At 41.0% G+C, this 27872-nt stretch overlaps 1 long non-coding RNA gene across 1 annotated transcript; it reads right to left on the reverse strand.

Annotated features, from left to right (window-relative positions):
- Positions 1-1639: 1639 nt before the first annotated feature.
- Positions 1640-24821, reverse strand: LOC137772336 (uncharacterized). The gene is made up of 3 exons (XR_011075466.1): positions 24479-24821; positions 12600-12772; positions 1640-3032 (listed from the first exon to the last, which is right to left on the reverse strand). It is a non-coding gene; the product is annotated as an uncharacterized lncRNA (long non-coding RNA).
- Between the last annotated feature and the right edge of the window lie 3051 nt (positions 24822-27872).

A 27872-nucleotide genomic window follows, 5' to 3' on the forward strand; every position in this document is an offset into this window, starting at 1 on the left:
GGCTTCGGCCGTCACCAATGCTTCAGCAGGCAGCAGCTCTGACACTGTACCTATGGACACCACACCTCCTTCCCAGGCTGTCATCTTCCAGTCTGCCCCTGTCTCCAGGCAGAAGCAATAGGCATTTCACAGGGCTGTTTCTAGTTCTGGGAACACACCACCCAGTGGTAGCAATGCCTCAGCCCATGCCTCGACTCATTTACCTGCAACGCCGGCCAACAGATAGACCAACACTTCAAGCTTCCTTGGACCCAGGTCTCCCGTCTCAGGCCACATTGGGGGCCAACGATGGGCAGAGGCCTAACGATAATTTTCTATTGGGAAACCCAGCAGCTTCAGCACAAGATAAAGTCCTAGTCGCCCCTGCAGCCTAGCCACCGCGAGTCAGCATCATGCCGTCAGCTTTGCCAGCTTCCCTATTCGCCACCACCAGCAACACGCAGCCGGCCTTTGGCGACAACCCAGGCATTCTCCCCAGAGCTGTGTCCATTGCTACTGGCTTCGGACTTGCCACCAGGATGCCCAGTACTGGGGACAGTAGCTCGCTCTTTGCCAACACCACACCGGGCCCACTGTTCATGGGACCTGCAGCCCCTACGGCCGGTGGGAGCCTTGGGGTCGGTGTGCCAGCCCCAGGCCTCACTCACTCACAGGCATCCAGACCACTTAACTTTGGGGCAGGACTAAGTGGGGCACCCAGCACCGCTTCTGTTCCTACTTCGGGCCAGACAACCTGCCATCTACCTGACCACGGCAAGGCTGCTGCAGTAGGAGGGGCAGTCACCATCCCAGCATTTGGGAACATACCTGATTCCACCTTAAATCCAAATACCTGGGGCCTACTTGGGCTGAATACAGGTGGTACAGTGATGGCAGGGGACAACACCATCCCCACGATGGTAGGCCCTAGTGTTTCCACTTGCCGTCACTGCACACAGGGCCCATCTGGACGTAGAAAATCTACATTTAAAAGTTCCATCACCAAGGAGAAGAAATCTGTGTCAAGGGACATGTCAGTTTCCACCTTCTAACAGAGCACACCACATCTGTTGCAGTTGCAAGTGTGGTTATCACCCGTGGGTTTCAACACACTTCTAGTTCTACCTTATTTCCAAGCACAAGGGGCCCACCTGCCCACAATCTAGGTGGTGGTCGTCTAGGAGGGAACAACATCACGCCCATGATTGGAGGACCTGCTATTCCCGCTTACAACTGGGACCCACCTGGCCAACACACAGGTGGTGCGGATGGAGGGCACAACATCTCACCGGTGCTGGGAGGCCCTGTGTCAATAACTGCCATCAGACTTGGAACCCATCTGTGCAGAGAACGGGGGCGGGGCATGGGGGACAGCACCACACCTGCTGTGACTGGATACACTTCTGGTGCCACATTCATGCAAAGCACCTGAGGCCCCCCCTGGTCAAAACCCAGGTGGTGCCATGGGGGATAGCACCATCCATATTTAGAGAGGAACCTCCACTCTCAGTAAGAACACTGGGATCCCCGAGTCAGGACACCCCTCTGACTTAGACGAGCCAGCATTGTGTTTGCAGGCCCCTGGTCAGGGCAGCTGTGCCTGTGCTCATAGGAGTCTGGCAGCCGCATAACCTGCCCAGGGCTTCATAGGAGCCACCAGCGAATTCCTTTCTTCTATGAAGAAACTCAACAAATGAAGAGCAGATCTTATTCTGCAAACTGTGTGTAACCATGAATGGACTTTGCCTCACTGGAAAGCGGCTCAGCCCCTTGAAGTGAAACTTAACCTCCTCTCTTCCTACAGCAAGCCGGAGGACCACACCTCAGCGGTGTGCAAGAGTGTGTGTGTGTGTGTGTGTGCGCGCGCACGCATGTGTGTGTGTGTGTGTGTGTGCTGGAGGGTGAGGAGCATATGAGCCCACTTCAGAACTACACCAGACTTGAGAAGCTCCAGTTAGGAGAATGGAAGAGAGCTGCCTGTATCATCCACTGTGCCATCCCTGGCTTGACTGTTCACTTGGCGGACCCAAGTTTTCCCTAGACTTGGAACTGGCAGGATGCCCACTGCTGTTTTCAGATGTTTCCTCTCCCCCTATGCATTTGCCTCAATGGGCCTTTCTCTTTCCCAGCTTTATGTACATATATATATGTCAATAAAACCTTGTTCGTATTAATCTACTTCTGTTTATGTGTCTTTACTCACTGACTCAGCTGTAGAGGAAGAACTGACATATGTGAGTGGTGATGTGGGAGCCAGACTTAAGACACCAAAATTTTGTGTCCCAGTGACTGGGATGTGGAATTAGGCACACATTATGGCTGCACGTGCTGACTCCTGAAATCTGTTTTCAGTGTAACGAGTGACAATCAGGAGGAACTAAGGTTCAGAGGAGGGAGAGTTGGGGTGACTCACCCTGACTGATTAAGTATGCTGATGTGTCCAATCCCTGCCGACCCCTGGAGCAGTGCATTGAGTGGGCCGCACGTATCTCAGAAGAATGTTTTTCTCAGACTGATGAAGAGAAGCGACAGGACTTGCCTGTGATGATGGCAGTTTTTGACAGAAATACCTGCAGCATCCCCAAATCCCAAATCTCTTTCATTGACTATTTCATCACAGACATGTTTGCTGCTTGGGACGCCTTTGTAGACCTGCCTGAGTTAATGCAGCATCTTGAAAATAATTTTAAATACTGGAAGGGACGGGACGAAATGAGGCTGCGGAGCCTCCGCCCGCCTCCGGAACAGTGGGCGACACTGCCTGGGACCCTGACGCGGTGTCCCTCCAGTCACTTGGGATTCCCGAGGGCGGTCAGAGTTCCTTTGTCCTTTCGTCCCCCGGTCTGCAGAGCCTGTCAGAGCACACAGGGACGTCGGCAACCTTCTGTAGCCACCATCTGATGCCACTGCCATAAAGTGAGACTTAGTCCACTCAAGGTACCTGGGCCTGCTGCGGGGGCTCTTCAGAAAGTCACGTGAGAACCACGGTTTGCATTCGCGTCCATTAAAACATGAGCTCGGGACTGCCCCCGCAAAGGACGGAGATGGATTTCCTGCCAGTGACAGAGAGTGTCTTGTTACAATTTCTCTCAGTTATGTTCAGCACTTAAGAACAGCTAATGGCAATCGGATCTTTTTTCACATCATAGAAGGTGCAATCACTCACTTTGGAACACTACTGAAAGTGACTTCTCTTTTAAAATTGAACAGAAAATGCAGACAAAGAAATTTTGAAGTTGATTATTAATATCAATTATTACAATGTTTTATTTATTTTATTAGAAGTTCAATATTTTCTATGAATTTAAAAATACTTCAAAGCCAAAGCCAACCTTAAATACCATGACCAAATTTACATGATTCATATTCATTAAATATGTATTACTTCGCGTACAGACTTATTTTCATAATGCAAATTTAAAATATAAAATGACACATTTTTACTGCAAAAAAAAAAAAAACCACACTGGAGGCTAGATAATCCCTGATGTATGATAAGGAACCACACTTTATGACTGAACTTTTCGAAAATGCTGAAATGTCTTTTGGGGCATCTTTTTATTCAATTGAGACTTAGGCCAGTCATCTTCATACATTCCCACTACACCCAGAGAGGATGGGTTTGGCATCCAGGTTCATGTGTCTGGAGAAACAAAGGAAGAGTTCATACATGCTCTGCAATTATTGAAAACTTAAGTTGACCTCAAATGTACCATGCTGCTTAAAATAGCAGAAAAGATCTCTTTAATAACTGGCTTGGCTCTGAGCTAACCCACTAAAATATCAAATCACGAGAGTTATAATTGTGCCCAGTTCTGGCTGACCCTAGAGCTCTGCTGGGCCTCCACTAGGTTTAATAATGGCAAAATTCCTGAGTCTGTGCAGCCTATCTTCCAGTTGGAGGGGAGAACAGAAACCCATGTACATTATCTGGTAGGTTCGCCAGGAATAAATGCTACGGAGATTAAGCAGTATATGGTGAGGTGAGATTGTGGGCAGAGAGGAGCAAGGCTTTCAACTTAAACGGTAGACAGGATAAGTCTTACTGGGAAGGTGGAATTTGAACAGTCTAGAGGGAGGCAGATGAGTCAGACGTCTGAGGGAAAAGCATTCCAGATCATGGGAATAACCTCTGCAAGGCCCAGAGGAAGGATGCCAGTGTCCTCAGGGAAGAATTAGTAAATAATGTGGCTGGAATAGAGTTAGCAAGTAGGAGGGAGGGAAGGAGGAAAGGAGGACAGAGAAGATGTGTGTGGAATTCCCTGCATCACCATTTACTGATTGAGTGATCACAAACAGTTAATTCAACCTTCAAGTGTTCCAGTGAACTCAGTGCTTTTCCTATGGCCTATTGACCTCTCAAGAGTTTTGGAAGGATAAAATAATGTAGGGAAGTGACTTATAAGCCATTGTTACTGTTCTATACATAAGGATAGATGGGTAGACAGGTAGATATAGATAGATAGATACATAGATAGATAGATACATAGATAGAGAGATGATAGATAGATAGATGATAGAGAGATAGAGATATATAGACAGACAGACAGACAGATAGATAGATAGATAGATAGATAGATAGATAGATAGATAGATACATAGAGAGATAGATAAACAGAGAGACAAATAGAGACAGATAGGGAGATAGATAGAGAGAGAGAGAGATAGATAGGCAGATAGACAGAGAAGAGAGAGAGAGATAGAGAGATAGATAGAGACATAGATAGATAGAGATAGACAGAGAGATAGAGAGATAGATAGACACATAGATAGACAGATAGATAGATAGATGGATAGATAGATAGATAGATGGATAGATAGAGAGATAGATAGATAGATAGATAGATAGATAGATAGATAGATAGATAGATAGATAGATAGATAATAGTTAAGGACTGAATTTCTGTAAAATCATAATTTTAAATAATAGTTTCATTGAGATATAATTTACTTTCCATATTATTTAAAGTGTACAATTTAATGTGTTATGCATCTACCACCACAATCAATTGTAAAACTTTCATCCACACCCCCCCCCCAAAAAAATAATCTACTATAAGTCACTCACTCCCCCACTTCTCCGAACCCTAGGCAGCCACTAATATACTTTGTCTCTACAGATTTGCCTAGTCTGGACATTGCATACAAATGGAATCATACAATTACTTAGCATGTTTTCAAGGTTCATCTATGTTGTAGCATGTATCAGTACTTGATTTCTTTTTATGGCTGAATAATATTCCATGGTGTGGATATTACTGTGTTTCATTGATCATTCACAGTAAATGGCCATTTGGGTTATTTCCTCTTTGGAGCTCTTATGAATAATGCTGCTGTGGTTGGATTTACGTGCAAGTTTTGTATGCAGGTCTACATTTGTTTTTTAATTAATAGACTATTTTGGAGTTGTTTCTGGCTTACAGAAAAATTAAGCAGAAAGGACAGAGTTCTCATACTTCCTTACCTCTCAACCCAGTTTCCCCTATTATTAACATCTTACATTAGCATAATATATTTGTTATAGTTAATGAACCAATATTGATACATTATTACTAACTAATGTCCATGCTTTACTTTACACTTCACTCTTTGTTTTGTACATTATATGATTTTTGACAAATGTGCAATAACCTGCATCCACCATTACAGAACCATACACAGGAGTTTCTCTGCCTTTACAATTCCGGGCTTCACCCATCCTTTTCTCCCTCCCCACAACCTCTGGCAACCACTGATCTTTTGACTGTCTCCACACTTTGCCTTTTCCTAAATTTCAAATAGCTGCAATCATATAATATGCATGTAGCCTTTGCAGATTGGCTTTTTTTCACTTAGCAATATGCATGTAAGCTTCTTCCATGTCTTTTCATGGCTTCATAGCCTTTTCTTTTTATTGCTGAATGCTATTCCTTTGTACGGATATACAATAGCTTGCTTATCCATTCACCTATTGAAAAACATCTTGGTTGATTTCAAGTTTTGGCAATTATGAAAGAAACTGTTATAAACATCCATGTGCAGGTTTTTATGTGGACATAACTTTTCAGTTCCTATGGGTAAATACCAAAGAGCATGATTACTAGATCACTGTATGGTAAAAGTATGTTTAGTTCTGTAAGAAACTGCCAAGTATCCTGCTAGCAACAAATGAGAATTCCAGTTGTTCTGCATCGTCAACAACTTTGGTATTTCAGTATTTGGATTTTAGCCATTTGAATAGGTGTGTAGTGGTATCTCATTATTGTTCTAATATAAAATTCCCTGATGACATGGAATGTGTAGCATCTTTTCATATGCTTATTTGCCATGTGTCTATTTTCTTTGTTTAATCATAGTTGTTTTGTTTTTTTTTAACCAATGCCTGGTAACTCTTGTCCTCCTGTGTCTATTTATATTGTCTTCTTTCTTTCTTTCTTTCTTGTTCTGTTTTGGTTTTTTTTTTTTTTTTTTGAGCTTTTGATCATTTAGTCTTTTTCCTGGTATGTCCAATTATTTTTTATATTAAAATTGGGCTTAACTTATTTTAGGAAACTATAAAGATACCTCCACATTCTGGATGTTGTTATCGTTCTCTTGAAAAGATTTCCTTTTGCCCATGGCAGACAGTTACTATAGGACTGGAAACCTTAGTCCATTCTCAGTTTGAGCTCATTCAAAGCTGTTTTTCAGTCTGTGTGCAGGTTGCTCTATTTCTGTCTTGTCCTTCCTCTACGGGTGTTGCCCTTTGGGATTACCATATGAGCGTTTGGATTCTCCATATTCCCAACTACCCATGTATTTGTTAGGCTTTAAAAGTAATGGTTTCCGCAGCCCTGTGAGACTAAAGATACACTTAGCTTGTCATTCCATTAGTTGTTGCCTTTAGCTTGAGCTCTTGCCGTTTGGCTTCTGTGGTTAGAGTCTTTTGAACTCCTTGGCTTTTCAGCTCCTAGGCTGTAAGATTTGAATCAGCAAATGCCCCAAGGAGAAAAGCTGCACCAAATGTCAAGCTTGCGTCTGTGCTTCCCTTCTCTCCAGAACTTGGCCCACATGTCTTGGTGTCTCTCTAACATTCAGATGCCAGCGAACAGATGTTTTCTTACTTTATCCAGCTTTTCTAAAATGTCTTTAGACTTCACCTGATCTTATGTTATTATTCAACTATCATCTCAATTACCCCTAGGAAGAAAATCTACAATTTCATGTTTTATTTTCTTATTTTCTATATTACCTCAGTTTCTGTAGAGACCTTTTACCTGATTGTTCAGTCTAGTTCCTGTGTTACCAGTAAGATGGAGATAAGGTGGAGACTAAGAATATTGGGGGGAAACCACTGATGATTGATAGGTCTCGTTCGTTTTGTTTTTCCTCTCCTTATTTACTCTGGCAGCCTACATTTGCCTTTCTTCATTTGACCCAGTTGCCCAAATAAGGAACCCACTCTGGCAAAGACCTGACTTTACTCTCATAAATGTCTGCATGTTAGGATTAGCTAGATGATGAACACCATGCCAAAGCTCTTTGTGTGAGACTTTTGCAGAATTTTGTTATCCCTTTAGTTTGCCTCTTGCCATCACTGCTCAGATTGTTGAGGTTTTCTAAGTTTCTGTAGGTCAAACCTCTCTACCTGCATACCAGATGAGCCCTTCTCTCTTTCCTGAGCTCACTTGCGGGAGGTTAGCCCTCGGTTTTTCTTTTTCCCCATCCAATCATAATTGTTCATGAATTCCAAAAAGCCCTCAAAGTACCTGTCATCCCTTTCTCTCCTCTCCTTTTTATCAACACTGTTAAATGTTAAGCATATATTTGCATACCTCTTTCTTACTTACAATGGAATACTGGAAGGTGCGATCATGCAGTGTGAGCCCCACCAAACTAGGACTCATACAACACTCTCCCCCAGGCCTAAACTTGTGACATCCACTGGTTTTCTTATAATATCTTATATGTATGTAAATTTGTAATGATTTAGTTAATTCCTGAGTTATGTGACAATAAGAAATCAGTCAAATTAGCACTACAGAAGTGCAGCTTAGACCTAGGGACCAGAACCAAGGACCACAAAAACCTGTTAACCAATAAGTTTCACTTGTACTTTGTGTTTAACAAGTGCTGAGGGTGAATGGGAAGTGAGGGAAAAGGAGTTTAACTTCATATCACAGAAACTTGCACTAAAATGAAGAGGAAAATGACCCAGTTCCTGGTTCAAGTCACTATAATCTGCTTCAATAAATAATAACAGCACATAAGAAAAACAAACACTATATGATAGGAACAATGGATAATTAATTACCAGATCAGGGAGGACAGATTACACTTGCTATGGGATTTCATTAAAGAAGGATTCCAAAAAGCACTGGCTTCTTCTGAGAAGACTTCTTAGAACAGGCAGCATTTAAACAGAGTCTTGAACAAGTATATAGAGGGTAGGGAACAGGCCTTCCGGGCAGGGAACAGGCACAGTGTCAGCAATGGCACAAAGGGTTTACGGAATAGGGAACAAAACTGGCTGAACACAGGAGTGCTACGTGTTGGGGAATATGGGGGAAAGGCTGACTGAGGTTGGTTAAATGAAACATCATTAGACGGAAGAGAAAGTAGGTGGAAAGACAGATGGAAGACTGTGGAAAGCCTCTGAAGATGGAGGTCAGCATAATAATATTACGAAATCAGTGGTACTTTGACACTGTATGAATGTCTAGGTTTAAAAAATCAAGAAAACACAATAAAAGAATAAACTACTGATATAATGATATGTAACCAAAGGCCAGATACCAAAGAAACACACTGTGTGATTCCATGTATGTCATATATGGTGATAGAGGTCAGCTTGGGTGTTGCCCTGGGGGATTATGGAACAGAAAGAAGTAACAGAGAACCTTGTAGGGTGTTACAAATATTTTATAATATCTTGACCTGGTGTTGGATACATGGGTGCATAGAGATGTAAAAATTCAGTTATTAGCAATGCAACTGGTGTTGATTGTTTGTATGCATACATTAAAAAAAAACTCTAGTAGGTTAATTAGGCTGTCAGCTGTATGAAGTAAATTTTGGTCAAGGAATAGCCAAGGTAGTAATGCAGTAATAAGTTATACATGTGCTCACTGTGCTCTAGAATGTCACGACTGGAATACAAGAAATATGTGTAAGAAAAAAGACAAATATTCAATATTGATGGTTGGATGAGCTGAATAAATTAGATCACTCTACTTTCAATTTAAGAACTTGGCCAGTGTTTGGATACCTTTGAACAGAGAAAAAAAGGAAATACAATTGTTATTAAGCATATGCTATGTATCAATCCCTGACTTATATTTTGACACACATAAACGTGGGAAATATTGCACCTTGTAACTGAGACAATGAAGATGAGCGAGGTAGCTGGTTTTGACACTAGAGGCTGAGAAAACAATCAGCTCATAATCGTAATAAGTTTGAAGTCAGAGGAAAAGAATCAAGAGGAAATACTGGTAAGTGCCAGGAGCTTCTGGAAACTACATAAGAGATGAAGACCCCAGGATTGTTGAGCTTTCTAAGAGGCCCACTGACTCAGGTAAAAACAGAAGGCTTAAAACTGAAACCTGGGGATATATGTATACATACAGCCGATACACTTTGTTATACAGCAGAAACTAACACAACACTGTAAAGCAATTATACTCCAATAAAGATGTAAAAAAAAAAAAAAAAATCCTGCAAAGTAACAATTGTTAGGACAAACAGTAAAGAATTATAAGAAAAATAATCACATGCCTGTCCCAACACAGAAATATCTTAAGCTCCATCTCAGCATTTCTCCGATTGGCCTTTCAAAAAATACAGTCCCATCAGCTGAATATAGGTTTCTCAAGTAACTGTAAGACTGAATTAAAAAAATGAAATCAATTCCTTCCTCCAAAACTTTTCAGAGTATGTAATGTAACAAAGTGAAACTTGAATTTCATGTCGGGATGTGGAGTACGGCTCTTCCCAAATGCTTCTGTCTTGTAACTACATCAACATCATCTAAAACCAGTGTTCTGCAGGACAGAGATTGTGAAACGCTGCTCTCATCATGTAAGATATCAGGTCCTTCTCAAAATCCATTCTTCCTTCTGCCCTTTCTCATGTTGTCCCTGCCACCTGATGGGTCTCTCCTAAGCTCCACCTGCCGAAACCCTACCCATTTTTAGGATCCAAGAGATAATAAAAGGCTTACATTACTAAAAGGCAGAGAAAGAAATCGCTTCCCAGGGATCTACATTTCCTTCCTAGGGAAAAGAAAAATTGTAAAGTATACCACAGTGACCTTAAGTCTATGAATGTAACTATGTTGTGTTACTTTGAGTTCTGTACAAGTCAATGTGCTACAGTATATATGGATATGAATATTTGATCTCTTACATGTAGATCTTGCTGATAACTTTCATCATGAGCGAGGTTAATGATTAAGGAGCCACTGTATTTGGCTCAGCCCTTATAACCAGGGAATATTAAAATTGGAAAGGTCCCTAGATATTAGCAAATCTATCCACCTCATATTCTGAGTAAGGAAACTGAGACGTTCATAGATTGGATATTTATATTAACAAAGGATAAGGATATAAGATATTGGCAGATATATCTTTTAGATTTAGAATTTAGAGATTTTTGTAGAATACTAGGACATTATGTCCACTGATATTGAGACAATGTGTTTCTTAGTCATCACTTTCTATTGCCGTGACCAAGCGAGGTGGTAGTCAGTAGTTGTACAAAGGGAAAAAGATAACTTTACAAACTTCCAATTTATATACACAGGGAAATTCATCATTCATGTTATTTAAGCTAACTGGATGCAGTTTATCAGCTACATTGAGGAATGGTGAAGTGTCTATACAATTAACATGTTCGTTTCTGTCATGAGCTCCCTGTTGTTCAAGTGAGTTAATGGTTAGCACTCAACTAGGCACTTAGAGTCCATTATAAATCTGGACTAAATGTTTATCTGCAGCATCTTTATTCTTCTTTGGTGCCCTTAGGCAGAATTAGCTCTCTTACGTTTTGATAAATTCAAGTATTAAACAGGGCTAAGGTTTCACAAGTTCTTTGGCCTAAACATGGGGGTAAGGAGGACCAATGAGCTGGAGTACTTCTAGATTTGAGAATGGTCAGATTGAGGAAGAAGGGTCTTATACCAGAGGTGAAAGAAGACTGATTAGAATTACCTGTTTTTAAAAATTCCAACCCTTTTCAATGTTCTAAAGTGATCATGAAGTACATGGGTACGCTAGGAAGTAAGGGAGTCAACCAAGAATATTCTGTAAGAGTTTGTGGATGGCAATAAACAGGCATGGAAGATAGAGAACATACTAGAAAAGGCTTCGGTTGGCCATAATGAAGTCAGAAGGAGAAGGAGAAGGAGAAGAAGAATGACAGATGCAATGGGAAAGAGAAAGCAAGAATAGAGAACCAAAGGGAAAGTAGAAAAATGAGACAAATTTGGAGAAGGAAATGAGGAAGAAAACTGGGTGAAAGCGGGAAGCACTGATGGTAGACCACATGACACTCAAAAATTAACACGATGCACATTTAAGATGTGCCACCAATGGCCATGGTCGTTACCCTCAAATAGTTTACAATATGTGTTTCAAAGACTTTTATAAATTGAAAATGCCGTTAAAATAAGTGCCAGGGTAAAAGTATTCATGGAATTGTATGGGAGAATAAAAAGTCTCCCATCAAAGAGCCTTCTGAGACATAGGAAAAAAAAGAAAAACCTAAAAAGCATGAGACTCTTCCTATTTTCATTTCCAATGATACATCCCAATCTTGATGATCAATCAGTGATTTAAATGTCAACTACAAACCCAGTATTTTATTAGCTGCTATGCAGCATACTGGAGCAATAGAAGAGAGAGGACCTCAAACCCTCTGTTCCCTCAAACAGAAAGGCAGGCTTCCTGACCCCTCCAGACCACTACTGGACACAGGGAACACACACTAATGTTTCAGGACCCCAACTAACAGTCACCTGCTTTGTGATTACTTCCATGACACACTCCCACTAACACCACTGACTTTGCTGCTCCTACGGGACATTACATATATTTCCTATTTTAACACATACCACAGTGCATTATAATTATGATTGCAGATACATGTTCTAACAATTTAAAGAGAATGATGACTTTTTTGCTCTTTACATCTTGCTATTTCCCTTCTCATAATATTTCTTGAAGAGAAACCATAAAAATATAAACAAAGGCAAAAAACAGAAAATATACGAAATGTGTGCTTTGCGGCTTAACACAAACTTAAGTAAAATTAGTTCTGACAGCATCCAGCATGACAAACTTCCATGGTACAAATGAGAATGGACCAAGGTTTGAGCAGGTACAGGAGACAATCCAGGCATGAACAACACCAAGAAAAGGTAGACAGGAAGTAACATGTTGTGTAGGAAATCACGAGACCAGTCTGATGGGAAGAGACTTAAACAAGACTGAAACTCACTTTCTAAACTTCCATCTCCAATTGGACAATTCGCAAGACACAGGTGCACCAAAGTGGCCGATTTATTCAATCCCTTTAATGGGGAGGAACAGTTTAAAATTTTACCCGTTTAGTTTGCCCCAAAAGCAACTATCAAATGTTGGCAGGACACAATGAAGGCTTACCTTTGTTAACGTAGTTAAGTCTCTCTCTCTCAGAACTAGCCCATTTAGCTCCAGGTTCCTTATTGCACCCGACGCACTTACACAGCATTCATGAGCTTTACACAACTGGAAGGTCACATCTTTATTTCTTATTGCAGGAACACAACTTCTGGAAACTTTATTTCTGTCACAACCTAAAGCAAAATTATTGTAAAATGAGTGATTTAAACCGTACATTTTATCATCATTAAAAAGCATCTAAAAAGAAAAAAAGCATCTGCTCTGTGCTAAGGATTAGAAACGACCACTGCCCTTAAAGCCTCATTAAGGAGGGACATGTATAAACTCAAAATTTCAATCACATGAGATAAAGAACCATAACCTTTATGCACAGAGGTTCCTATGGAGGCAAAAAGTTATATCTAAGTGACCGCTTCATGATAACCCTGAAGTACAATCGAGAAAGTTGAGGCTATGCAGAGGTGGAGGAGGAGGTGCAGTAACTGCAGAGGGAGCACCTGTGCAAAGACACTCAAGCCTGACACCTGCTGGGCACTGTAAATACTGCAGGTGGGGATGACTGAAGGCCAGGGGTCCAAGTGTGAGAAGGGACAGAAAATAGAGATGTTGGCCGAAGCAAGCCTGGGAGAGAGCATGGCTTGTATCCCACAGGTGATGAGGACTGGGGCTACCACTGGCTGAGTAAGGGTGCCTCCGCTGATTAGAAAAAGGTGCCCCGCTGCTGAAGGACCGATTAGATAAAGGGAGTGATCACAAAAAGCTCTCCTTCCTCAGGGCCAAAGAGCCCCAGAAGGCTTGGCCGAGCACAGTTCAGACTGCACGCCTCTGGGCAGAGCACACGCTGGGCGGCTAGTATGCACTAACTCTGTGTGGGCAAGTCATTAGCAGCATTATTTTAGGCATATCTTTTCATGTTAGAAGATCACTCAACCTGAGTAGGCAGATGAACTTAGAGGAACTGAGTCCAGGGGCCGCGAAACCACCCAGGAGCTTCTGCCATAGTCCGGGCAAAATGTAATGTGGATGAAGAAGCAAATTTAGGAGGAGGCCAAAATCTACAAGCTAGACCCACTGGATGAAAAACATAAAGAAAGTTCAGTGAAGGAACTCTGAAGAGAATGGGCTCTGCAATAAATTTTTCTTACAATCAAGGTAAAATATTAGGCAACATTAAGTACAGTGGCCTTTAAGGTCCCTTCCAGCTCTAATTTCTTTTGATTTCTAACTTATTACTCTGGTTAAGTAAAGTCCCTTCAGAGATACAGAACAGTTCCTACACCTGAATGGAATGCAAAGAATAATCTGACTTCTCTTCACCAGGGGATGAGTTGAACTGTCCTTGCAGAAGAGATAACACACGGTGTGAACCCCAGATCCTAGAAAAGGGCCAGGCACACAATAAGTATTCAGCTTTTTGAAAACAAATGAGCAATCATTTCCTCTCCTAGATCTTCACACCCTTCCTCTGCTGGCTACTTTCTTTCAGCTTATAAGCATCCTCAATATACCCACTGAAAAAGCTCTCACACCTATGACTCTTTGGATCTTCTTGTGGGTAACCTAAGTCTCTCCCATGCCGTCAAACACCTGTCCTCCCAAAAAGCCCAGATCTGTACCTTGGGCCCAGACCTGTCTACCAGGCCCCTCGAAAGCACTGAAGATGAAATAAGATCCTCTCCCCAGCCCCAATCCCTTCCTACTGTGCTCTGTATCTCCCAAAAAGATGCAGCTGTAAACTGTCACCCACGCTTGCTGCCCTCCCTTTTCTAACTGGTCACCAGGCCCCACCCATTCCCTCTTGGATCTCCGAAATCCAGTCCAACCTTTTACAACTTAAGTGGGACCCTTAGATTACAATTCACCCTGCACCCAATCAAGTGCTTTCCACATGGAGGTCCGAGTGAGTCTCTAAACCAGAAGTCCATCTCACTGTTGTTTAGCGTTTCCCACAGCCTTCAGGATAAACATCCAAACTTCTGACAGGACAAAGAAGGCCCTTTTCTGTTTGGCCCCAGTAGGTTTCCAGTATCAACTCTCATTTCTTTCCCAAAACCGGAGTTCCACTCGTGTACCTTAGTTTTGCCATATTTTCTTATATTTCTCAAACTTTGACACACACCGCTCCCTTCTGTCACCCCAGGAGCTTCTACATATCCTTAGAAAGGATGGCACTTCCTCCAAGAAGCCTGAACTCTCCTTTCCAAGAGTCTGTGCTCTGCAAAGGGGAAGGGGGGGGGAGGATAAATTAGGAGTTTGGGATTAACATATACACACGACTATATATAAAATAGGTAATCAACAAGGACCTAATGCATAGCACAGGGAACTCTACTCCATATCCTGCAATAACCTGCACGGGAAAAGAATCTGAAAAAGAATGGATACATGTATAACTGAATAACTTTGCTGTACACCTAAAACTAACACAATATTGTAAATCAAGTATACTCTAATATAAAATAAAAATTAAATTAAAAAAAAAAAAGATTCTGTGCTCTGCAGCACCAGAACTCACTTCTTCCAGAGCACTGACTACTGTGCCTGTGTTTACTTGCCGCCCAGTAGAAGGGGAGAGTACCTAGGGCATAAGCATCGTCTCCAGCAGCCCTTGGTTCTGACAACTCATTCAAGTGCCAGGATACTTTACACACATAACCTGCTTAATTAATTCTAAGAACCCACAGAAAGAGTGGTTTTTAATGTCATTTTACAAGTGTGGGGATTGCAGTTCAAAAGTAACCTGGGCTTCCCTGGTAGCGCAGTGGTTGAGAGTATGCCTGCTAATACAGGGGACATGGGTTCGAGCCCTGGTCTGGGAAGATCCCACATGCCGTGGAGCAACTAAGCCCGTGCACCACAGCTACTGAGCCCGTGCACCTAGAGCCCATGCTCCGCAACAAGAGAAGCCACCACAATGAGAAGCCCGTGCACCGCAACAAAGAGTAGCCCTCGCTTGCTGCAAATAGAGAAAGCCCACGTGCAGCAACAAAGACCCAATGCAGCCAAAAACATAAATAAATAAATAAATAAAAATTAAAATTAAAAAAAAAACACAAAAACACCATCACAGAAATATCCAGAATAATATTTGACCAAATAACTGGGCATTGTGGCCCAGACAAATTGACATGTAAAATTAACCACCTAAGCCATAGTTTTGTCATCTTTTACTGAGAAATTTGACTTATCTGAACTATTTTGATACCTAGAAGATACCTTCTAGAGGTAACACCCTCAGTTTTTTACATGGTAGGCAGCAGAGGGAAAGAGCCCATTTGCCCAGTCAGATGACACCTAAAAGGATAAAATTCTGTCTTCTCTCTCCAACCCACAAGGATGAATGCCAAAAACACATCACTTATATCTGCTTTAGCTAACATATGATAGGTCTGGAACAGACCTATGCTCCCAGCAAGTCTCATGAAATGCTGTTTCATTAAGGGGAGACTTTACTTGCTAAGATTAGAAGCAAAAGAGGGTGGTGGATGAAAAACTGCCCAAGGATATAAGTTCATGCAAGGGAGCAGGAGAGAGAATGGGTATCCGAAGATGTGCGCTCTGAGCCAACACTAATTCCACAGCATCAGGTTGTAATTCAGGGAGCCAAACTGCTGGGTTATTTTTCCCCCTCTTTTTTTCCCCCAAAGAGGGACAAATCAAGCATACTGACAAAGGAAGAGCATTAGTCACCACAGATAAACTCCTTTTTACAGGTGATATCGTAAATGATTTGGCTCAGTGTAGACTATGATTTGGCTCCACAAATCATAAGCTAGAGCATTTCATTCCAGGTCCCTCCTCAAATATCCATGATAGGTAGAAATGTGGCATCAGTAGTTTTTGAAATCTTCCCAGGGGATTGTAATATGCAACCAGGGCTGAGAATCTGAAGATGTAGAGAGAATTTAAATTGAACTTTAGTTAAACAGTAAAACAAGCTCTGACTCTACTGGCTGGAGCTAGACAAGGGATATGGATTTAGTGGGATGAGAAGATAAAGAACACCAGGGAGTAAATCAAATGCTTTACACCTGTGCTTATTAGCTAATTGTTACTCAGATAATTCAGACAATCTTACAGCACCTGAACCCTGAAATTCCTTAGCTCTGTTTAAAAAAAAGTAACTCTTCAAGTACCTGAACTCTGAGAATCATGTAAATCATAAAGAAAAAGAAGGAATCTTACTTTTTGAATTAGTTGATTTCATATATACTGTTTCACTTTCATGATATTAACTAGATATCTTTCTTTCCATTTTATGTTTGAGGAAAGTAAAGCTTTAAAAATCTCAGTAACTTTCTCAAGGTCACTTGTTAAGGGTGTGGTAGGCAGCATAATGGCTCCTAAAAATGCCCTCACCCTAATCCCTAGAACCTATTAATATGTTACCTTACATGGTAAAGAGGACTTTGCAGATATGACTGAAGCTATAGACCTTGAGATAGAAAGATTATCCTGGATTACCTCATGGAACAAATCTAATTGCATGAGTCCGTAAAAGCAGAAAACCATTCCCAACTGTAGAAAGAGAAAGAGAGAGATGTCCTAATAGAAGCAGAATCAGAGAGATGCAACATTTTGGGTTTTGTAGGTGGAGAAAGGGGACTCTGAGTCAAGGACTACAAGTGACCGCTGGAAGCTGATAAAGTCCAGGGAACAGAAACACCCCTAAGAGCCTCCAGAAAAGAATGTAGCTCTGCCAACACTTTTTTTTTTTTAACCATCTTTATTGGAGTATAATTGCTTTACAATGGTGTGTTAGTTTCTGCTTCATGACAAAGTGAATCAGCTATACATATTCATATATTCCCATATCTCCTCGCTCTTGCGTCTCCCTAACACCCTCCTTTCCCTATCCCACCCCTCTAGGTGGACACAAAGCACAGAGCTCATCTCCCTGTGCTTTGTGGCTGCTTCCCACTAGCTATCTATTTTACATTTGGTAGTGTATATATGTCCATGCCACTCTCTCACTTCATCCCAGATTACCCTTCCCCCTCCCTGTGTCCTCAAGTCCATTCTCTATGGCTGAGTCTTTATTCCTGTCCTGCCCCTAGGTTCTTCATAACCATTTTTTCTCTTTTTCTAGATTCCATATATATGTGTTAGCATATGGTATTTGTTTTTCTCTTTCTGACTTACTTCACTCTGTATGACAGTCTCTAGGTCAATCCACCTCACTACAAATAACTCAATTTCATTTCTTTTTATGGCTGAGTAATATTCCATTGTATATATGTGCCACATCTTTATCCATTCATCTGTCGATCCTGCCAACACGTTTACTTTACTCAATTGAGACCAATGTCAGACTTGTAAGGTAATAAATTTACGTTGTTTTGAGTCACTCAATTTGTGGTAATTCGTATGAAAGCAATAAAAAACAAATACAGAGGTCCTACAAGAGCCAGGCTATATATTTATACTTAAGTATTTCTAAAATGAATTTAACCTTGTGATTGACAGCAGCAGCAGCTTCCAAGGGATCCCACCACACACCTGAGGCAAAAGCAGCCTAATAAAGAAGCAGTGACAGCAGCAGGTCACTGCCCCACACCTGGGGTAGAGGGGGATTTGATCTACTGTAGCAGCAGCATAGCCTGAATGGGAATGCATCCTCCTGTGGCACTAGTCCCATCAACATTAGTCTAATCTGCTAGCATCTGCTGTGCCAACAGGCCCAACATATACGAACCCTCCAACTCAGTAGCATTAAGTGAGCCAGGGTCAGTGTTTCCTGAAACTCATATCCAATGGCACTGGAAAGCCCAGATATCACCTACTGTTATGAAAACATAAAAAAACAATAACAGAAGACTGGGAACTTCAGAAAGAAAAGGGGAACAATGGAATGGGTGAAAACAAATGGGGTAAATATAAGAGACTATCATTAGCCTCATGAGTTTCTTAAATTCTATATGATGGTCAAAGCAAAAATTATGACACCATCTGATGTGGTTCTCAATGTATATAAAGGAAATACTACAGAAAATCGTACTTTAAAACTGGGGACTATTAAGAGACCTAAATGGAAGTAAAGTATTGAAACTTCACTTGAAGTAATAAAACACTGATTCCAGTAGGCTATGATAAGTTACATATGTATAGTGTAATGCCAAAGCAACCACTAAGAAAACTATACAAACAGTATACACAAATGATTATAAGTAAATTAGATTAAAATGGACTTATCAAAAAATGTTTAAGTAACCCACAAGAAGGCAAAATAAGAGAAACCCAGGATTGAGAAACTAAGGTAAAAGACAAAACAAAAAATAAAATGGTAGACCTAATCTTTAACATAGCAATAATTACATTAACTGTAAATGATCTAAATAACCAAGTCAAAGACAGAGATTGGAAGACTAGATGAAAAAATCACAAGCATGATCCAACTATATACTGTCTATAAGAAGCTTACTTTAAACATCATGATATAGGTAGTTCAAAGTAAAAGGATGAAAAAGATATATCATATGAACATTAATCAGAAAAAGCAGGAATGGCTATATTAATATCAGATAAAGTAGATTTCAGAGCAAAGGAAATTATTAGGGGCAAAGAGGGTCATTACATAAAAATAACAGGAATAATCCACCTAGATGACCTAGTGATACTAAATGTGTGTGCACCAAACAACAGAACTTCAAAACACATGAAGCAAACACTGAAAAAGGTAAAAGGACAAACTTTTAAATCCACAATTATTATTTGAGACTTCAACACAGCAATTTATAGAACTACCAGAGAGAAAAATCAGCAAGGATATGGAAGAACTGAAAACATCATCAATCAACAGGATATAACTGACATTTAAAGAACACACTCAATAAAAGCACAATACATATTCAAGTGTCCATGGAACATTCACTCAGTATACCATAAATTTATGTATTTATTTATTTTTGCTTTATTTTCTTGCTAGAACCTCCAGTAATATATTTAATAAAAATGGTGAGTATACCATATACTGGGTGATAAGAAAACATTAGCAGATTTAAAAGAACTAAAATCATAGAGAGTATGTTCTCTAGCCATAATGGAATCAGACTAGAAGTCAATAACAGAAAGACAACAGGAAAATCTTCAATCACACGAAAACTAAACATCACAATTCCAAATAACTCATGGGTAAAAAGTCAAGGAAAAATTTTTAAATGCATAGACTAAAAGAAAATGGAGATATAACAGATCAAAGTTTGTGGAATGAAGTGAAAAGCAATGCTGAAAGAGAAGTTTATAGCACTAAACTGGGAAAGAAAATATTTCAAAGCAATAATCTAATTTTCTATATTAAAATAGTAAAAACGGAAGAGGAAAAAACACTAAACAAGCAGAAAGAAGGAAATAATAAAGATGAAACAAAAATCCATGAAACGGAAAACAGGAAAACAGGGGGGAAAAAAATCAATGAAACAAAAGGCTGGTTCTTTGAAATAAACAATCTAATCAATAAAGATGTAGCAAGACTGATAAAGATAAAAAGAGAGATGGCACAAATCACAGATATCAGAAATGCAACCAGGGATACCATGACATATCCTGCAGGTTAATAAAGGACAAGTTATTATGAACAAGTCTACACTATAAATTCAAAAATGTAGATGAAATGGACCCATGCTTCTACACCCAAAACTACCAAAACTCAGCCAAGATGAAATAGATAATCTCAATTTTCCTGTAACCATTAGAAACACTGATTTTTCATTTAAAAACTCCCCAAAGAAATATTCAGGCTTAGATGTTTCACTTTTACCCAGGACTTAAATAATTAACACCAATTTTACATGACTTGATAAGAAATAGAAGTAGAGGGAATAGTTCCTAATTAATTTTATGAAGCCAGTATTACCTTGATACCAAAACCAGACAGGGATAGTACAGAAAGAAAAAAACTACAGACCAATATTTTTTATGAAATTGGCTGTAAAAATCCTCAGCCAAATATTAGCAAATTAAATCCAGAAATATATAAAAAGAATAATATACCATGACCAAGTGGTATTTATTCCAGTTATGCAAAGTTGGTTAAATATTTGAAAATCAAACAATGTAATCCACCATATCCAATAGATTAAGGGGGAAAAGTCATGTGATCCTATCCATTAATGCAGAGAAAGCATTTGACAAAATCCAATCCCATTCATGATTTTAAAAAAAGAAGAAAAAATACTCCAAGCAAACTAGGAATAGAAAAGGAACATACTGAAACTCACAAAGATGATCTACAAACAACCTATACCGACATTATATTTAACTGTGAAAGACTGAATGCTTTCTCTGTAAGATCAGAAACAAGGCACCGATATCTGCTCTCACCACTTTTATTAAATATATTACTGGAGGTTCTAGCAAGAAAATAAAGCAAAAATAAATAAATACATAAATTTAAAAGTTAAATTTTTTAAAAGTTTATTTAAAAGATAAAAGGACTATTCCTACTATGTTGAATAGGAAGGAATATATCCTACTGAAGGTTGAATAGTAATATATCCTATTATATTGAATAAGGAAAAGTAAAACTGTCTATATCTGAAGATGAGATGATAATCTAAATGGAGAAAATACCAAGGAATCCACAAAAAGCTTGAGAAATAATATTAGTTTGTAAATGTTTTAGAGTACAAGATCAACACAATTTTATCAAATTATGTATTAATAACAAATGTGTAGACGCTTAAATAAAAATATGTGATGCCATTTACAACTGACCTAAATAAATACTTAAATATAAGCCCAATAAGACATTTATAGGACCTCTACACTGAAAATGACAAAATGCTGATGAAGAAAATTTTAAAAGTCCCAAACAAATAGGGAGACATACCTTGTTCATGGATTAGAAAACACAACATAATAAAGATGTCAATTCTCCCCAAGTTAAGAGGCTTAACACAATTACTCTTAAAATGCCCTCAAGGTTTTTGTGGATATAGACAAGCTTATTCTAAGATTTCTATGGTAAGAAGAGGCTGAAGAATAGCTAAAACAATTTGTAAAGGAAGATTAAAATGGGAGGAATTAATCTACCCAATTTCAAGATTTTGCAGTAATGATGGAGGGTAGATACATAGATCAATGGAATGGAACAGAGAACCCAGAAATAGACTGACATAAATATATTTAACTTGTTTTTGACAGCAGTGCAAAAGCTATCAAGGAAGAATAGACTTTTCAAAAAATGGTACTGAAACAGTTGGACATCCCTCGACAAAAACAAACAACAAAAAATGAACCTTAACCTAAACCTTACACACTTTACACAAAAATTAAATCAAAGTGGATCATAATCTTAAATGTAAAAGCAGGACATTTTTAGAAAAAAAAAATAGGAGAAAATCTTTGGCATCTAGAACTAGGTGAATAATTCTTAGACTTGACACCGAAAGTATGATCAATAAAAGCAAAAACTGATAAATTGGATCTCATCAAAATGAGTTAAAAATGCTTCATAGAAGATCCTTTTAAGTGGATGAAAACTCAAATTACACAGTGGGAAAACATATTTGAAAATCCCATATGAGACAAATGACTTGTATCTATAATATACAGAGAACTCTCCAAACAACTTTAAAAAATCCAACTAGAAAATAGGCAGAAGACAGGAACAGACATTTCATGGAAGAGAATATACACATGGCAAAGAAGCACATGAAAAGATGTTCAACGTCGTTAGCCATTAGGGAAATGCAAATTAAGACCATAATGAGATATCAGAGAATAACTAAAATTAAAGTATAGTGACAACATCAAATGCTGGCGAGTACGTAGAAAAATTATATCACATCACTGGTGGGAAAATAAAATGATTTAGCCACTCTGAGAAACAGCTTGACAGTCTCTTTTAATGCTAAAAGTAGATACACCCTACAATGCAGTAATTGTACTCTTGAGCATTTATCCAAAAGAAACAAAAACTTAATGAAGTTCCCACAGAAACTTACACATAAATGTTCATAGCAGTTTTATTTATAATAGCCAAAAACTGGCAACTACCCAAATGTCTTTCAATGGGTGAATGTTGAAACAAATTGTGATAAAATCTTATGATAGAATACTACCGAGCAACAACAAGGAACAAATTATTAATATATGCAAAAATTGAAATGAACTTCAAGGGAATGATGCCGAGGGAAAAATTTTAAAAAGCCAATCTCCGAAGATGAAGTAATTCATGATTATGTTTACATATTATTCTTAAAATAACAAAACTGTGCAGATGGAGAACAGATTAGAAGTTGCGAAGGGTTAGAGATGGGGGTAGAAGGTACAGAGGGGGAACTTTGTGAGGTTTTTGTGGTCCTAGTACAAATAATACAGCAAACTTGGTTTTAATCCCTAAAGATTTTTAAAAGCAATTCCTAATAAGAGGTGTCCAGATATTTAGCAATGGCAGCAGATTAGAGGTATAGCTCCCCAACATGACAACTTCGAAAGAGATCTATACTATCAATACTAATTTAATGCATATGTTAATTTTAAAAAGGCCAGTCACAATACTTAAATGGTACATATCTTAACGATATTATTCTGGGTATCCAGCTACACCAGATGGACTAGCAGGATTTTCTGTACATTCAATTCTTATTTAAGACAGTAAATCTTATAATAAGACAGTGAAAAAAAGAAAAAGAAAAAAAAACAAACCTCAACTACAGTTGGATATTCTCATAGGAAGATGAGGTGAAAATATGTAGCAGCGGTTCAAACGCTTAAGCAGTGGCACCTAAATCTGGCTGCACATTAGAATCATCTGAAGCACTTTTTAAAAACCCCCACACCGATGGCTGGTCATCCTAGACCAATAAACTCATTTTAAATCTCCTCAGACGATGCCAATGTCTAGCCAGAACTGAGAACCAGCGGACTAAGCAGAAGGGGATGTTTCTACAAAGATCTCTTAACAGTAAGTCCTTTCACCCAATCAGATTTACCTCCCCGCAAAGGGGTAAAGAAGGCTAGATGTTGTCCATACTTGCTTAGCTTTAATTAGCACTTGTGACTTGCCCAAAACCTACATCTTGTTTCCCCTAAATTTCATGTTATTCCCTAAGTTTTTCAAACCCAGGGCTAAGGGGTTTGCCAGGATGAGATTTTAAGTGCTCACACAGGGGAAGTCCCTGGCAAACCAGGACAGTGGTCACTCTACATTGAAATGTAAAGCATCCTAAATAACCCTGCCACTGCTCCCAGATACTAGTCTGTGCCAACCAGTGGAGAAAAGGCATTCTCCATTACTACCACGGCAAATATACTGTACTTGCCTTGGCTAGTCCCTATCTTTTCCAGGCACCACTCCCCTTCACCTGCTGCTGGACGCTTTGGCCAGCTGACAATGCAGATATTTTCAAACTTTAAGGTGAATAAAAATCATCTGGAGGGCCTGTTATAACAGAGATCACTGAGCCCCACCAGAGTTGCTGATTCCATAGGGCTGGGACCGGGCCCTAAAACTTGAATATGTAACACATTATCAGGGGACGCTGGTAAAGCTGGTCAGGTAAAGTCTGGCAAAGCTGGTCAGGAAAAAGAAACCCGACGTGTCAGATCATGAAGTACGGAAGGGCAAGCCCGCCAGCAGTCCAGGCCCGGGGGGACCAGGGTCCCCAGCCCTACAGAGCCAACGGCAGCCCGGCTCGGGCGCCCCTCGGAAGCGCAGGGTCGCCGCGGCCGAGTCTGCGCCCCCGGCCGGCCCCGGCTGCCCTCTGCCCACCCTGCGCGGGGGGGCTGGAAACGGCCGCGGAGAACCTAGGCGGGGAGGGAAGGGGGGCTCCAAAGAGGGTCTGGCGACTCGAGTCGCTCCGTTTCTCAGTGGGCTCAGCGCGCGCCGTGGGGGAAGAGGGGCGGGGGTCCGGGAAGAGGGGACGGGCGGCACTCACGTAGACCGGCAGCGGCCACGGGTAGACGGCGGGCTCGGCCCCCACGGGCGACTCCAGCCTCAGCTTCTCCCCCATGTCTTCGCGCGCGGCCCCCGCACCAGGCTAGTCTGGCGGTTAAGGGAGGGCCGGGGCGCCGCCGGCGGGGGCGGGGCAGGCGGGCGGGCGGGAGGCTGAGGGGAGGGGGCCTGGCCGGGGCCTCAGCCGCCGCCGCCGCCGCGCTCCCGTCCGGCCCCTGGCTCCCTCTTTGTGGTCACAGGCCCGGGGCCTCCAGCTCTGCCGCCAACTCGGGCCGGCGTGAGGCAGCACAATGAGCCGGGGCCGGGCTGAACCACTCACTCGTGGCGAGCGCCGCCCGCCCCGTGGACACGCCCCCTCTCACGCACGCACGCACGCACGTCTTCGGCTGCCCCCGGCCACCCCCACCGGCCCGAAGTGGGGACCCGGGGAGACCCTTCGGGCCCTGGGGTGGCGGGTTCGACTCCCGCCCTTGATGTACCGTGACACCCTCCCCCACCCAATAATAAGACTATAATTCCTCATTAAATATGACAGCCGGAATCCCGGCTTCTGGTCACAAAAATGCCGTGTATTTAGCCTATGCTAGGCACCAGACCCTGGACGCTCAGTACTGGCAAAAAAGGAAATGCCCTGCCCTCATGGCGCTGCCATTTTAATTGGAATAGTAGTGACAGTGGTCAAGGGAGAAAATAAAGTGTCATCATCGCCACGGGGATGGTTAATCTCATGTGCGCACTGCGTGGGGCCCCCGCAACCACAAACATTATTCCAGATGTGGCCAGGAAGGTATTTTTCAGAAGAGATGAACACTGAAATTGGTCCACTTTGCGTAAAGGAGATTGTCAATGCCGCGGCGTGGGTGGGCCTCGTCCATCAGTTGAAGGTCCGGAGAGAAAAATGAGGTTCCGTAGAAAGAGGGAACTGTTCCTCCAATGGCCTTGGGACATCAGCTCTTGCCTGTGTTTCCAGCCCATAGTCCTGCCCTGACTTGCCTGCCTCACGGTCACATGAGTCAACTCCTTAAAACAAAACTATATATGTAAAAATACTGAATATATACAAGCCTATTAATTTGTATATGTGTGTATACATATTATATATATGTATACACATATGTTTATATGTGCGTACGTTTGTAGTATATGTGTAAGTACTATATACAGTATACATACAAGCCTATATATTTGTGTGTATATATTGTATACATGTATGTATGTGTATATATATATAGTATACATATTATAAATGTGAACATGCTGTATATATACACACACCCATATATTGATATATGGGTGTGTGTATATATACAGTATATGTACACTGTATGTATGTATGTATACAGTGTATATTTATACATAGGTGTGTATATATGTTGTATACCTGTATGTGTATATGTTTCTAGGTATTATATGTATATATGTATATACTATTATATACACACTTGCGTATGTATTTATATGTGTATGTACATGCGCATATTTACATATAGGTGTGTATGTATACATTGTATATATGTATGTGTCTATATCTTATATATATGATATATGTATGTATATATACGATGAATTTATATATAGAGTACGTATATATTTTTATGCTATATGGTTTTATATGTAGGTGTATATGTGTGTCTATATATATGTACGTGTATGTATTGCATATATTATATGTGTATGTATGTATACTGTCTATATACACACCTAAATATCTTTGTATGTGTATATATGTATGATATATATGTACCTAGGTGTGTGTATATTGCATGTGTTATACGTATGTGTACATACTGTATATATACAAACTATGCATTTTATATGTGTGTATGTATAGTGTATATGTCTGTGTGTATTGTATATATTATCTGTATATCTGTGTATACATACTGTATATATACAAACTATGCATTTTATATGTGTGTATATATGTATGTGTGTATTGTATATACTATATGTGTATATGTGTGTATGCATACTGCATATATACACAGCTGTATATTTTTGTATGCGTTTACATATGTACGTGTGTGTGTATATACACACACACCCTATGGATTCTGTTTGTCTGGAGTACCCTCACTGATACGGACACTTATGACAATTGAGCACCTGCTCTTTGCCAGCCAGGGAGCCAAAGGCTTGTCTTTCGGTGTCTCCCTTAAGTGTCACAAGTCCCAGGAGGGAAGGTGATGCGGCTCCTACCAGTGGAGGTGCCTCAGGGTCAGAGAGGTGCACAGGGCGGGGGGCTGGAGCCTGGTGGAGCCCAGGTGGAGTTCTAGCAGCAGTACAGCCTAGCAGTCCCACTTCCCCGGGTGCTTCTCACAAAGACGCCGAGGGAGAGACGGGATCTGAAGGAGGGGATGAGGAAGCTTCCGTGGGTCCGCAAGCCCAGACCAAGGCTGACTCGTCAAGGGTGTTAGAGGTCAGGACTGTGGTTACCCTGGGGGTGGGCTTACACAGAGCCATTCACATGCTGAAAAAGTATCCGTTCTGCTCTTGTTTGTATGTTTACTCCCCTCCCCCAAATCTTTTAAAAACAGATTCTCTTGGTTGCTGGGAACACACACGGGGAAGTTGTGTGTGAGGGGGTGTGATCCAGGGGACGCGGAGGAGAAGCCCCCCACTCATAGGGCCAGGAGTGGCTCAGCTTTGTGAGCTGAGGATGGCCCACGAGGTCCCAGAGAGAAGGGTCCCTGCTCCGTCCCTGCTCTGTGCACCCCACTCCCAGCTTGAGAAGCCCAGAGCCACCCCCGACCCCCAACACACACACACCAGGGAGGAGAGCCAGTCACCCTGGCTCCCAGGCTCCGGCTCCAAGGCTCCCGGCACTAGGAGCTATTTTCAGCTTTCATGCCCTAGGACACGGCCAGAGCTATTGTCTCCGGAAACTCTCTGTCTGTCTCTGCCCGCCCTCCCTCCTCCGCTTCTTCCCCTCCCGCTCCATCTGTCCTCCCCTCCACCCTGCATTTCTACACAGGATGGCTCACAGAAAGCTGCTCCCCATGCCCACCTGCCACCATTCGATGGATGTCAAAGCAAGCCCTGGGGACTTCCCTGGAGGTCCAGTGATTAAGACTCCGAGCTTCCACTGCAGGGGACGCGGGTTCGATCCCTGGTCAGGGAAATAAGATCCCACATGCCGCACGGCATGGCCAAAAAAAATAAATGAATAAAAATTAAAGTTATAGTGATGAAACAGCCCTAGTGGTGCAAGGATGGGACGTATAGCTCTATGGTATAGAATAAAGGTCCGGAAACAGATACATGAGAACTTGCTATGACAGAAAGTGGGGAAATTAAGGAGTTTTCAATAAATGGCATTAGGACAATTGCATATCCATGTGGGAAAAAGTAAATTAGAAAAAAAAAAAAAGCAAGCC

This window comes from Eschrichtius robustus, chromosome 11, assembly GCF_028021215.1.
Source record: "Eschrichtius robustus isolate mEscRob2 chromosome 11, mEscRob2.pri, whole genome shotgun sequence".
NCBI lineage: Eukaryota > Metazoa > Chordata > Mammalia > Artiodactyla > Eschrichtiidae > Eschrichtius > Eschrichtius robustus.